At 40.7% G+C, this 13464-nt stretch overlaps 1 protein-coding gene across 1 annotated transcript in view; it reads right to left on the minus strand.

The window, feature by feature from the left end:
* Positions 1 to 8428, minus strand: part of LOC131231913 (dnaJ protein ERDJ2-like) — a 60889-nt gene extending 52461 nt beyond the window's left edge. Inside the window, exon 1 of the mRNA XM_058228284.1 lies at positions 8267 to 8428. The gene's annotated coding sequence lies outside the window, so the exon portion shown is untranslated. The remainder of the gene's footprint in view (positions 1 to 8266) is intronic.
* Between the last annotated feature and the right edge of the window lie 5036 nt (positions 8429 to 13464).

Raw genomic sequence — 13464 nt, forward strand, 5'->3', positions numbered from 1 at the left:
TGTCATGGCCCCGCAACATGCAGTCCACGGCCGGGATAATGCGCAGGCCATAACTCTCAATCTAAGCGTCGCATTGGCGCACGAGACGTGGCGACGGCGCGGTCGCAATGGCATAGGTCCCAGGTTGAGCCAACTCAGGTTTACAGGATGCGACTTAAGGTCGCTCGCAATTGCTATCTACAGGTCGCGGGCCGCCGATATTCGACGGAGAGGATCACAGGATCCTAAGGAACGGGATGGCACTAGGACACAGGCCTTACATCCCCACTCATGCACTAAGCATCCTATCAGCAATTTTGTTTTATATCACCATCTTTCACCTTCATTTTAGTCTTTTGCGACTCTCAAATCCTCCTCGGTTACCCCGCGTAACTTGAAGGAAGCTATAAGCGGTGTTCAAATTTTCGGTGAAAAATCGATAATATCGCCGATATTATCGGTGTCGCCAAGCCTGCAATACCGAGACCCCCTAGTTTTGCATCTCTTCCAATTGTCGGCGATAAATAAAGTTATCGACGATAAAAAAAAGTTATCGGCAATAAATTCGCCGTAGCTAACCCACCGAAAATTTCAGGAGTGCGTAAATATGAAAAAAATTGAAAAAAAAAATTGAAGAAAATGAAAAATCATTCCGATCCATATAAGAGGATATTTTCGATACCTTTAAAAGAGGATTCGGAATTTGGAGGTAGCACACCAGTCAATCGATCATCGAAATCCAAGCGTTGTTCTTCCGTATGTAAAAATTAAAAAAAAACCTTAGATTTTTCCTTTTTTTTTCTTCAAATAAATGAAAGATTTCAAAGGAGCGGCAATTTCGACAAAAAATCTTGCATAGATGGGTGGATATTTCCTAAATTTTGGAGAGAATTTGAGAAATTTCAGGGATTTGAGAGATTCGAGGGCTTCAGAAGATGGTTTCCTGCATCCGAAGCTCCCTTTCACGAGATGACCACGCGTGAGACGTGAAGTGCTTGCTACTCTGTGGGCCCACCATGATGTAATGTGTTTCATTTACACCGTCCATTTATTTTGAAAGATCATTTTAAGTCATGAGCCGATAAATGAGTCGGATCCACATTTCAGGTGGACCACATCAAAGGAAACAGCGGTGATTGAACGCTTACCATTAAAAACTTTTTAAGGCCCACTGTAATGGTTATTTGCCATCCAACTATTTGATTAAGTCACACAGATTTGGATGAATGGAAAACACAAATATCAGCTTGATCGAAACTTTTGTAGCTCCCGATGAGTTTTTAATGGTGGCCATTCAATGACCACTGTTTCCTGCCATGTGGTCCACCTTAAATTTGGATTTGTCTCATTTTTTGTCCGATGCCTTAAAATGATCTACCAAAATGAATGGACAGTATAGATACACAACTGTTGATAAGGTCACGTGATGTTTATTTGACATACAACATGTAGACAAGGTACACAACTGTTGATAAGGTCACATGATGTTTATTTGACATCCAATGTGTTGATAAGGTACACAACGGTTGATAAGGTCACGTGATCCTTGGGCCCACCATAATGTTTCTGTGATATTTATTTGACATCCAACATGTTGATAAGGTCACGTGACCGTAGATGAAGGAAAATAAATAAATACTAGCTTGATTCAAAACTTTTGTGGCCCATTGACGGACAATCGCCACTTTTTCCTAAGGTAGGGTCTAACTGAGAATTGGATCTACTTCATTTTGGGGTCATGCCCTAAAATAATCTTAAAAATTGGATGGACAGCATGGATATATAAGACATACATCAAGGTAGTCCCCACACTAAGGGTTACACCGTCTTGTGTGAGTTTGCACCTAATCCTTATTAGAGCGTGACTTGGGTGTAACCCCAGAACCCGTGGCGTGGGTGCCTGTAGGGCCCACTTGTTAAGGCGTGATAAAAAAAAAATTAAGAAGATATAAATTACAAGTCTTCCATACTATAGGAAATAGTGGTTGAATGCCCACCATTAAAATTTTCCTAAGGTCCACGGTAATATTTTTTAACCATCTAACCGGTTGATAAGGTCAAATAGGCCTGAATGAAAAGGAAAAACACACACACACACACACACACACACACACACACACACACACACACAAAAATATCAGCTTGATCCAAAACTTATATGGACCACAAAAGGTTTTTAGTGGTCATTAACCAATGTTTCCTGTGGCGTGGTCCACACAAAATTTGTATCTACTTTATTTTTGAGTCCACACCCTAAAATAAGCTGGCAAAATAGATGAACGCCGTGGATATACAATGCATACATTGAGGTGGGTCCTACAATCAAGATTTAGACGATGACAAGACACCTCATCACTCCATGTAGGGATGAGGGATGGCAAAAAAGGTATGCTTTGTGAGTTCATTTAATTTTACAAATCTTAATTATTGTACTATAGTTGCATTTGTATTATATAAACTCATTTTAGTTACTACTTGAGTGATTTCTTGCGACAACGCATGCCTTTTGGCCCCTATTAAATGGAAACTTCTAATTTAATGCATTCTTTGTGCAATTTTTTCAATCCTGAATATGTAAATATGTGTATTTAGGCATGTCAGGAAGTTTCACTGAAACATTCCACCATTTTCTCCATGTCCCCCCTTTTTCCCTACATTTCTAGTTATCGGCGATAACGATATTATATCTTTATCCCCGTCCAGCGAAACTTGTAGCGATACCGACAACTCGAACATTGGCTATAAGTAGTCTGTAGTCCTAACTGGACTAAGGCTATGATGGACAAAATGCAGGCGTTGGAGACACAATACTTGGGAGTTAGTTCCCTTACATAAAGGCAAACAAATAGTTGAATGTCGATGGGTTTATACCATCAAGTATCTTCCAAATGGTTCATTGATCATTATAAGGCTCAATTAGTTGTAAAGGGTTATACTCAAACATATGGCATAGACTACTTTCAAACATTCTCTCATGTGGCCAAGTTTAACTATGTTCATATGGTTATCTCCTTGGCAATTAATTTTTCTTGGCCCCTATTGCAACTCGACGTGAAGAATGTGTTCTTACATGGTGATCTTATCGAGGAGGTTGATATGGATCGGCCCCCAGGTTTTTCTATGCCTCCTAACTCACGCCTTGTTTATCGCCTGAAGAAGTCTATTTATGGTCTCAAACAGTTCCTACGTGCCTAGTTTGATAAATTCAGTCATGCACTTCTAGATTTTGGATTTATTCGCAACCAAGTTGATCACTCCCTATTCATATATCATTAGCCCACAAGGATTATGGTGTTGATTGTTTAAGTGGATGACATAAAGTTGTCAAGCGATGATACTAAGGGAATGGTGCAAATTAAATCTTTTCTCAAGACTCGATTTAAGATCAAAGATCTTGGGACTTTGGTATTTTCTAAGCATTGAAGTTGCTCGGTCTAAATTTGGAGTTGTGCTCTCTCAAAGAAAATATGCCCTTTATCTTCTCTCCGAGACTGGGATGCTAGGATGTAAGCCTGCTACCACACTTATGGATACTACTTACAAAAGTAAGCTTAATGATAGTGAGCTCCTCTAATCCTAGGATGTATCGATGATTGGTTGGCCGACTTATTTATCTCACTATTACTCGATCGGATATTTTGTATTTTCTAGGGGTTATCTGTCAATTCATGCATGGTCCTCGTACCACACATCTAGCTGCAGTGTATTGTATCCTTCGGTATCTCAAATCTTCCCCAGGTAAAGGTTTCCTTTTTCAACAGCATGGTCACCTTCTTTTGTCTGGTTACTCCAATGCCAAATGTGCTGGAAATTTACATGATCGACGGTCTACATTCAGGTACTATACGTTTGTAGGTGGCAACCTTGTCACTTGGAAGAGGAAGAAACAGTTCGTTGTGGTGTGATCTTCTGCCAAGGTTGAGCATCGGGAGATGACTCATGCGACATGTGAACTTATTTGGCTTCAAACCCTCTTACAGGAACTCAATTATGATCCTTCGAGTCCCATTCCTTTACAATACGACAACTAGGCTGTCATCACATTATTAGTAATCCGGTGTTCCGTGAGCGCACAAAACACATTGAGATGGACCGACATTTCATTCAGGAAAAAGTTGCTAACAAGGAAATTGCGACTCATTTTGTTCCCTCCGAAGAACAGTTAACCAATGTTCTTACAAAGTCTCTTAGTCAGGATGCTCTTCTTCGTATCACTAGCAAGTTGGGCATAATCACTATCTACACTCCAACTTGAGAGGGAGTATAGAGAGTGCAAGTGATGTATTTACAGCGATGTACTTTTATGTGCTTTTTGGTCTGTGCATGTAAATAGTGTTGGGTACTCCTATGGAGGATGTTTTTGTATCTCTAGTATTATGATAAAAGGTGTGGGGGGATTGTAGCCCTAACACCCACAAGAGTATTCTTCAAGACTTCACTTTTCCCTCTCTCTCTCTTTCAATCTCCTCTCTTTCATTTCTTTTATCTTCTTCAGTTGCAGGAAGTATTTTGGAGCTCAAGTTGTATTAAGCTATCAAGGTTTTTTTATGGTCGCTATTATCTTTTAGACTGCATTTATTGTGCTTTTTAAACTTGAATGCGCATGTTTACTGCATTTATTCTGCTTTTTAAACTTGAATGTGCATGTGTACTGCATTCACTCAAGTAGTGAATCCAATTAGACATAATGGGGCCATGCATGATGCCCAAAATTTTGGTGGAACAGATGTAGTTTGCTAAAAATAGAGTTAGTTCTTTATTTGTTTGTGTTGGACATATCTTGAGACTTGAGAGGGAGTGGTTTTATCAAGTAAATAAAGAGACCTTCAAGGAACCCAAAAGGTCACCTTTATTAGCATTGATGTTTCTACTGCTTGACATCTGGACCTATAGACCTCAACTATATAAGGAGACCCTATAAAAGGAAAATTTTTGTGATTGGTTAAAAAAAAATTACATAGACATCTTTCTATCTATTGCAGAAATTTTGGAGCTTTTCATCTAAGCTAAATATTTCTATACGTTCCTTTCCTATTTCTTCTATGTCTCAGGGTTGAAACCAAGAAATATTTGTTGTTTTCCCAATGTTTCCTAATCTTTCTATCTATTGCAGAAATTTTGGAGCCTTTCATCTAAGCTTGGAGCTCTTAATCATTTTTTGTTGTTTCATCTTACATAGTTATTTGCAAAGGTTCAAATGCATACCCATAGTGACAATTGATTCCAACTCTAGATGCCGCAATTAATTTCCAATCACTCCACAGTCACCAATAATGGATAAAAAACAAAAAATAAAATAAAATGTAACAATAAGGAATCGCCCCAGACAAACCCAATGGTATTGCAAGAAAGGGGCTCCTAAACGCATCGCAACAACAACAACTTGAATCCCATTGCAGAATATCAAAGATGACTTACTCAATTTCATTAAAAATTAATCGTCAAGAAGATCCTATTAATGCCAACCCCAGTTAACTAGGATAAGGCTTAGATGATGATGATGCATCCTATTAACAAGTATTTTACTTCCACCCCAAAAAAAAAAAAAAAAAAAAAAAAAATCCCATATAGTGGAACGGTGGACCAAGAAAGGATTCATGTAGCCGACCCCAATTAGTTGGGATAAGGCTTAGATGATTATGATGATGATACGCTTTCCCAAAACAAACCATAACTGTCCACAACTTCTAATCCTAATCATCTATAATTCAATAAAATATAAAAAATGACTAAATACCCTTGAAAGGAGTTGGTGGAGGCATATATGTGGGATTGGTTCAATCGTCATCAGGCTTCCATATTGGTGTCCACTATCTCTGCCTCTTTGTAAGCTGAGATTTTTCTTGTGTCATATGTTTGGCCAACAATCTTTAAATGGTTCACCCCAAATGCCATTGGGACAGGATTAATGAGTTCAACTCAATTTGAACACACTATAATAATTTGCTGATTTAGTCATTGAGCTGTCCATGACCCTTCTCATCAATCCAGCCGATCATAAGTCTTCTGCTCCATCCAATCTACCACATGTGCCTCAATATGTTCATTCAAGGATCCATCTTTTTCTTAAATGATTTTTTAAAGAAGGATCCTTAAGTTGAGTCATCAAAGAATACCTCAATTGACCCATCCATGGAATCACAATCCATTAATCCATGGGTCCAATTGTGGGTTCACCATCCTTGGGGCCATTAGATACAACAGATAGAGATCCATTGTGTTTTCCCTATCTCAACATGTGCTCCATGCAAGCTTGAGTGAACTACTTCAATCATTCTTTGTATTTTTTGAGATCTTTCTCACATCCTTTCCACTCCTAGAATCTTTGCATCTCCTCCTGTTGAAATGGAGTGATGTATAGCTGGAAGCTTAGTGCTAATTAGCTAGACGGATTAGAGGTGGGATTGGTTGAAAGTGGATAGGTCGTGGGACTGTTTTTCTGGATAGATAAGAGGCCGCCTCACCCAATTTTACTCTCAAGTTGATACATCTCTAGCCATAAGGGTTCCATCAAGAGATGCCTCCCTTGACGAAAGGTCCTTGAGAAGGGAAGATGTTGAGGCACAAAACCTCTCTAAGCCTGACTGATAGAGATTTGGCAAGAATTCATTCACTTCCCCCAATAACAGCGTTTATAGTTCCCTTGAAAAAAACCTTAAGACTACTCATGATCTTACCCAGTTATAACTACAACAATACATAAACAAGACGCCAAAAAATTAATTAAATTCCTAACATAATCTCTCACAACCAACCAATAAAAACCCTAGAAGGGGATGTAAATAGTTGCCATACAAGGTTCTGCACACACACCCCCCCCCCCCCCCCCCCCAGATCACCAATAACACCAGCAACATCATTTCTTACGCCTGGTTTTCACATTTGTATTGCCTAATTAGGAGTGACAATTGTCAGGCAGGAAAAGTCACGGCCCTGCATTTGAATTGCAGGCGGAGCCTAGGCAGACAGGCCTATTCAAAATTTTCATATGTTCAGACCAAGCTGGCCCAGTGCCAACACTATCCCTAACATCCTAGTCCCTAGACACATCCTCTTGTAATGTAGAGATTCCTAAGAAGGGTAGGAACCTATGTCTAGCTAGATTTGTGAGAGAGGAAACGTTGATTTTAGGCCTGTTTGGATATGACACATTACAATGTGGACATGGATAACTGTAATGGTTAACTTTTCTAACATTGCAGCCTAGTGGATTCCAAAGAAAGGGGTGTCATTTGGATAGCAAGCAGAAATCTCATATTCATTACACAATAGTCACCTTGTATCTTGCTAGAGAACTCCAACTGAAGACAAGTGCAATGATAACTTTGTGGAATCGACAGTTTTCCTTTTCAATGAAAGCAGCAGAAAACATCACCTCAAGGGAAGATTGGTTGTTTTCTGTGGATTCCTCGCATCCAAGCATGCCCTAGGAAAACTTAGAAGTAAATGGAGAAGTTCTGGTGCCTTGATGCAACAAGATGCGAGTAAGGACCTGATGCATTAGTTTGCATAAGTGGGGCCATGACTTGGTAATCCAAACTGTTGATTGGATGGGCCACGCCATGTATGAGGGATGCCACAAAAGGTTAGAAGATACTAACCATTTGATGATTGGCCGACTACAAACAGTTATGGATTATATTTGTTACTAGAAACTGTCTAAGGTGGGGCCTATCAAGTCAAGAGTCTAGAAAAATAAACCACAGGGCACATTTGTAGTGAATGCGCACATCAGGGAACTATTCATGTTGTGATGCATCGGGATATTATACTCTGTCTCAAATTGACCATCCTCTTTAGCTCATCATATCTACTATCAAAAGATTGAAGCCATCCCCCCCTAAAAATGAGTTCATCTCAATTTACTTGACATTATGTTACTTACTGTTACATGAACTCATTATGTGATAGAGATCTTGATCTCCAATACGCAATTACTGTTAAATTAATACGCAATTATAGTTAACTAAAATGAGATGAATGCCTACAAAACAGGGCCCCTGAGATTTTATGAAACTATAAATTTCTTTTCTAATTATTTGCAAGACTCTTTTTTTTTCCCACAAGATTATTTAACCATTTTTTCCTTCCTAGTTTATATTTTATTAGATTTTGCAATTAAATCTGGCCAATTTTACGAGAATAGCGAGGATCGTCGGAGCGTCGACTCGTTTTCTGATCTCCGAACCATGAATCAAATAGAGATGGGCCATAGAGCAACGAATAATCGAACAAGGTAACAAAGAAGAGGAGAGAGAGAGAGAGAGAGAGAGAGAGAGAGAGTTACTTGAGATTCAGAGAATATAATTTTAGGGCTGGACCAATCTTCAGCTGAGGGCCGTCGATAGATGACGTTGGTGGGAGAGGGTTTTTAAGGGCTTGTATTTGGTCGACGCCAGATCTTTCTCTCTCTCTTTCAACCTCTTTTATTAGATTCCTCGTGATCGGATTCACAGCAATGGAAAAACGGGATTTTTACAGGGAAATTCCTAGTAAATCCCACGAAATTTTTTACCGAAGTGCCCTCACGTAAACAATTTTTTTTTTAAACCTTTCTTTAAAGAAGTCAGAAAATTTTAGGCCTACCTTGGCGTTTATTCCTTTTCAAGTTGTGGCTCATCTTACATCTAGATTAACCAAATTTTTCGTTCCGCAGAATATCAAAGTAGATTACATCTATTGGATGAGTTGGATGTCATACAAATATCACATATTAAAGAAGTCAGAAAATTTTAGGCCTACCTTGGCGTATAATCCTTTTCAAGTTGTGGCTCATCTTACATCTAGATTAACCAAATTTTTCGTTCAGCAGAATATCAAAGTAGATTACATCTATTGGATGAGTTGGATGTCATACAAATATCACATAGGCCCACAATTATCCACTTTACTACTTTCAAAAAAAAATAAAAAGTAAAGGGTATTATAATAATTTCAGTGCTCAAAAATCACTCTGCACAATAAAGACTAACCCACACATGTGCGATAACACATGTGCTATCACAGCACTAGTGATCTGAGATCCCATCCATCCATCAGAAATGACACCCCTATGCTGATGTCCCAGCATAGGAATCTGGTTGATCTATTGGTCAAGTTGGCCATAGTTTGCAAAACATATGCACAGCTCTCAGAATCTTTGCAGAAGATTTCTAACCCATCCAACTGTTTACCAAATTTATTTTTTTAGAAAAACATGTAGAAGGTCGCACCAACCTGTATTGATTGAATCAACTTGATGTCTTTAGGACCTGATCAACAGGTAGGATGTCAAATGAACATTAAAGTGGACCTAGGAGGTTTTTAACCATGTACATTCAATCACTACTGATTTCCCATGGTGTAGAACACTTAATTAAGACTGAGATCTGCCTCATTTTTTAAATGGTCTTAAAATTTTATATATATATATATATATATATATGTGTGTGTGTGTGTGTGTGTGTGGAAAAGGTACTATGCGCTCGACCTCACGATAAGCTCCCGTGAGGTCGAGTTGTGTGGGCCCCACCGTGATGTGTGTCGACCATCAACACCATGTATTTGATGGGTGCCCTCTAAATTATGGGATATCCCAAAAATCAGACGTATACGGAACTCAAGTGAGCCATACCATCTAAAATCATGTAAAGACACCGTTAAAACATATAAAAGCACTTGGTGGGGCTCACCTGAGTTTTGAATGCTGTTGAAACTTGGTCTGAACCCTCATACAAGTGGGACACACATAATGGATGGTCTGGATTTGCAAACCACATCTCAGTGGGCCCAAAAAATGATTATGAATGTTTTAATGGTGCACGACCCCTCCCCACTTCTGTATGTGGTGTGGCCCACACAAGTCACTGATTGACTTGCTTTTTGGGACATAGGCTCACAATGGAATGGTGCATCTGATTGATGGGGTAGATGTTCGAAACGCATCACGGTGGGGTCCACACAGCTCGACCTCATGGGACGGACTCATGAGGTCGAGCGCATAGTACCTTTTTCCATATATATATATATATGGAACATAATGCGACTCATTGAGCATCAACTTGTGATTGTAGAGCCCATCATGATGTATTTACCTCACATCCAAGCCGTCCATCCCTATTGAAAGCTCATTTAGGCATGATCCAAAAAATGAAGAAAATCCAAATCTCAAGTGAACCATAGTATGGGAAATAGTAGTAATTGACTATTAAAAAGTACTTCTTAGGCCACTAAAGTTTTTGGATTAAGATGACACTTATGTGCTCTTTTCATCAAGTAAATAAAATGTTCTAATGGACCCCATGAAGTTTTTAATGGTGGGGATTCATACTGTTGTATGGTTCACTTGAGATTTAGATTTGCTTCATTTTTTGGATCATACCCTAAAATGAGCTTTCAATAGGGATAGTGTGGATGTAAGGAAAGTATATCAAGATGGCTTCATGTGTCACGCCCTAAACTCAGAAATCGGGCTCACAAAATTTTCGATCGCCGAATCTGGCGCCGACAGCCTCCGTAGAACCCCATTCTCAACTCCCAACGCTCATTCGCCAGGTTCCGATCCTGGGATGCTACAAGGAGGATTTTCAACATCAGTTTAATTCGTAATAAGCATAACCAAAGGCATAACCCACAAACAACAACCAAAAACTCCATCACATTTTCACTATGATCAAAAACTTTACAAGTACAATGAGCATACAGGGAAATACAATGACGATAAATAAAAAGCTCCAAGATGATCTGCAAAGCGCTCCTACCTTAGCGCTGCTGCGCTCCAACGTCACCTGCACGCAACGGTCATACATAAGCTTATAGAAAGCTTAGAGGGTGGTGTAAATGTGTGCGTAAGGTAGTAGTTATGTGGTATCAGAGTAATGCGGATATATGCTGATGAATCCATGAATGCCATTAGCCATACCAATGCCATGTAGTGCAAAGAATTATGTCGGCCATACCAAGGCCATGCAATGCAAAATGCAACTCAAGCATACAAATCCTTATCTAAGTCCATATATCAATACAGCTCAAAATCTGAAATATCACCGGGGTCTAGTACACTCCAAGCCAGATTGCCGCCCCATCGCGCGTAATAAGGTGAGTGGAAAAGACCTCACTATCCGCCTACCAATATCGGGCTCGGCTCGTCAATAGCGAACCCATTCCTCGAGCTGGTCAGACTCAGCCTAGCATTGCCCCCTACTCTCGGGCGAGTAAGGCCGCACCCCCTTCCAACTGACCACGACATAGTGGAAAGCACAACCGTCTGGTAATCGGCACTCGGTGCTCATGCACCCACTCGGTCTAGACGTTGGAGCAACCTCTTGGTACCATAAGGGTTTAGGGACTTTCACCCAGGGATATCTATAGCACCCCATGTAGAACAATATTTTCGGTATCCAATCCTGCCAACCACGATACGTCAGTGGAGGCTACGACCCTGATGTCACTAGGGCGTACAATAACCATATCACATTATGCGAATGCATGAATCATACTATCCAGTCATACAGCAATCCTACGTGTATCATACGCTCATGTAGGGCAACACCCCCTATCCGGGAGCCCCTAAACAATCTGCCCGAAGGCATATGCTATGATCAGTCACTTCTCATATCAAGCATACATATGATACGTATGATCATGAGTTATGGAGCTATACTACACATGTTATAAAGTAATGCACTATCCTTACAACACAGATGGCCTAGACGGCCTACACACAACAAGTATAGGCCAAACAATGGGCCCTAGGGAGAGTTGTAATGTGGACATTTAACCAACATTATACTTGCAATGTGGGCGTCAAACCAACATTACTCCCAAGGCACGATCGTCATAAACATCATTATATAAATCATGTTGGGATCGCACATTACAATGGACCTTAGGTACATCCCATTGGGCCTTAAATACATCAAATGGGCCATATCATATGGGCCTTATATTCATCAAGTGGGCCACATCAATGGGCCACACCAATAGGCCTTATGTACATTGCAATGGGCCATAACCCGTGGGCCTTAGAATGCATCAAATGGGTCTAATCTCATGGGTCTTATGTGTATCAAATGGGCCACACCAATTGGGCCCTATATGTACATCAAATGGGCCTCAACCCATAGGCCCCAATACATCTTAATGGGCCTTAACCCATGGGCCCCTAATACATCAAATGTGCCTCAACCCATGGGCCTTACATATATATCAAGGTGGGCCTCAACCATGGGCCACAAATACAACTAATGGCCTCATAACATGCCAAGGTGGGGTCCACTTGGACTATGGATCTGGCTCATTCTCTAAGCCCATGCCATAAAATGAGCTTCTAAGATGGTTGAACAGATTGGGTGCAACCCATGCATCATGGTGGGTTCCACCGTCCATGGTGGACGGTGTGAATAAAACAAATACATCACTGTGGGTCCCATGTGGGGCCCACCATAATGCTTATATGCCATCCATTCTGTCCATAAGGTCACGCAGACCTAGATGAAGAGTAAAACAAATTTCAGCTTGATCCAAAACTTCTGTGGACCTAAAAAAAGGTTTCAATGGTAGAGTTCAATTCACACTGTTTCCTATAATGTGGGCCACCTGAGTCTTGGATGGACCTGGATTTTAGAGGGTGGCCCACTGCTATATGAATGGTTTGGATGACAAATAAACATCAAGGTGGGGCCCACGGCTAGGGCCGTGGTGCTGTCCGCCAGCCCGTCCCTGTGCGCAGGCAGCGCCTGCTGCTGCTGTTATATTTTTTTTTCTGATTCCTGTGGTTTTTCACAGGTGGGGTCCACATCTTGAGAATCCACTCCGTTCAATGGCCCTCCATGGCTCAAGACAAGCAAAACAAGCCCAATATTGGACATATTTCGGCGTATAAAAATATCAGGGAAGGTTTCAATGGTGAAAACCACCATTTGATATGGTATGGCCCGCCAGAGCCTCGGATTGACTCTGTTTTTTGGTTCAACACCTGAAATGAGGTTGAGAAGAGAATGGACGGCGTGGATTGAATACATGTATCAAGGTGAGGCCTACACAAACAACCCACCCAAAAAGCTTGTGAACCAAGCTAATATTTGTGTTTACCAATCCACGTCCAGCGTCCAGGAATGCTAGACGGTCTGGCCGTGCAAGGTGGGCCTGCTCAGGTGGGGCACCAATGATGGATGGTGTGAGTACAACACACATGAAGTGGATCCCACTTATAGATGGCTCAGACAAAATACATACTTCATGGTGGGGTCCAACCGAGTGGGCCATACAACCACATCATCATCACTAAAGAAAACATAAAAAGGGAGGGAGAGAGAGAAAAAAAAAAGAGTGGGACACACATGATGGAGGGACTCCGGCACTATGGGCCCTCCTTTGCAACCAAACATACATCAAGTGGGTCCCATTACACATGGGCCCATTAAATCAAAATCCAACGGTGGAGATCCCTTCTCCACTAAAATAGACGGTCTAGATGACCCTAGGTATGCAAGGAAAATAAACATC

This window comes from Magnolia sinica, chromosome 17, assembly GCF_029962835.1.
Source record: "Magnolia sinica isolate HGM2019 chromosome 17, MsV1, whole genome shotgun sequence".
In the NCBI taxonomy this organism is placed as follows: Eukaryota; Viridiplantae; Streptophyta; class Magnoliopsida; order Magnoliales; family Magnoliaceae; genus Magnolia; species Magnolia sinica.